Source organism: Odontomachus brunneus, unplaced genomic scaffold (assembly GCF_010583005.1).
Source record: "Odontomachus brunneus isolate Ranch 3 - 2012 unplaced genomic scaffold, Obru_v1 Obru_scaffold_210, whole genome shotgun sequence".
In the NCBI taxonomy this organism is placed as follows: domain Eukaryota; kingdom Metazoa; phylum Arthropoda; class Insecta; order Hymenoptera; family Formicidae; genus Odontomachus; species Odontomachus brunneus.
In genome coordinates, this window is record NW_022639660.1 from 138,462 (window position 1) to 140,407 (window position 1,946).

Here is a 1,946-nt window from a genome sequence, read left to right on the forward strand (position 1 = left end):
CTCTTTCTCTCTCTCTCTCTCTCTCTCTCTCTCTCTCTCTCTCTCTCTATTTCCTTCTAAGAACTATTGACACATCATATATATCATATACTATAGGAATATTTTGCAGAAGTAAACAGGGTACATTACGTGCATTTTATTTCCCTATATTTTCACTTTTCCGCCAGCACATTTCATGGCTAACAAGTTCACGTGAAAAGTTTCACGTTTCCACGTTTCGCCGAGTTACATGATCACGAGTTCACGTGAAGCTTTTCACTTTTCACGTTTCCGCCCTAGGGGAAAAGTTACATGATTGCTGCCCAGAATCGGGAATCTCTAGTGTAAATGCAATTCTGATACACTTTTCACTCTTGCTTGGGATCAAGTGTAAAAAGTATATCAGAATTGCATTTACACTCGTAACACGAACGGAAATCATGATGTCATTTTTAGAACCTCTAAAGAATTAATGTGCACTAAGTGTGAAAGTGTAAAAAGTTCAATTAATGCGAATAAACTTATTGGATATTAGTTATTTTCAGACAGCTCACATCTTCAAAGGACGTCCTAAAAATATTCTGATGACATCCCTCCGTCCTAAAAGCGTCTTCAAAACGTATTTTGGAAAATTTGTATTGTATGAGATGCACTAGTGTGCAACGGGCATTAGGTGTAAAAATGTGAATAGTACAAGCAACTCGAACAAACCTCTTAGGGCCGTGGCACACAGAAAAACTTAAGCAGAAAGACGTAAGCAGTAAGCAAATTGACCAATCACAGTCGTTGATTCTTGGACCGTAAGAAGAATCAATGACTGTGATTGGTCAATTTGCTTACTGCTTATGTTTTACTGCTTAAAGGGACGTCTATATTGGAAGTAAGTAGGAAGTAAGAGTAAGAAATTGACCAACCATAGTCGAATGTGAGAAGAATAATCAACTATGATTGGTCAATTTCTTATTCTTACTTTCTACTTCTTACTGCTTACTTCCAATGTAGACGTCCCTTAGGGGCCGTGGCACACAGAAAAATTTAAGCAGTAAGCAAATTGACCAATCACAATCATTGATTCTTCTTACGGTGCAAGAATCATCGATTGTGATTGGTCAATTTGCTTACTGCTTACGTCTTACTGCTTAAGTTTTTCTGTGTGCCACGGCCCTTAAGCTGACCACACACAATTTTCGTAACAGTAACCGTAAGACGTAACGTAATAATTGACCAGTTAAGGCTATTACATACAAAATTCCGTAAGAACTTAAAACGTAAGCGTAAAGAAATCGACCAATCCCAATCGAGCACTCGGCTCTTTGTAACCCCTCCATTATTACGAAGAGCCGAATACTCGATTGGGATTGGTCGATTTCCTGATGATTACGATTTAAGTTCTTACGGAATTTTGTGTGTGATAGCCTTTATGATCGAGTATTCAAAAACATGGCGACCTTACGTTTCAACAATTCTCAACATGATTTGTCAATTATCGTAAGCACCCTTAAGCGGGAAGCATATACTCTTGCATACAGTTTTAATGCACACGCATAAGAGAATTGACCAATCAGAATTCTCATTTCTATTGCCACGATGGAAATAAAGGACTTTGATTAATCAATTTTCTTATTCGTTATGCATTATGCCTTTATGCAAGAGTGTGTGCTTCCCGCTTTAAACTTATGAACGTAAGTTTAAGATATAAAAAGATATACATTTTTTCTCACTTATTAGTATTCACTTATCGACTTATTATTAAGAAAAACAAAGCAAAGGTGGTTCCTAATTCGGAGATTCAGCTTGTTTAGAAATCAGCCGACTTAGCTTTTGGTTCAGAATGTACTAGATAATGACAGAGCGCTGTTCGAGACCTACAAGCATGTTCTCACTCATTCCGCAATACCCAAGAGGTAGCACCATGGACGAAGAAATATCTGGACAGAGCGTATTTCGCGGGGTGTGAACTCACAGGG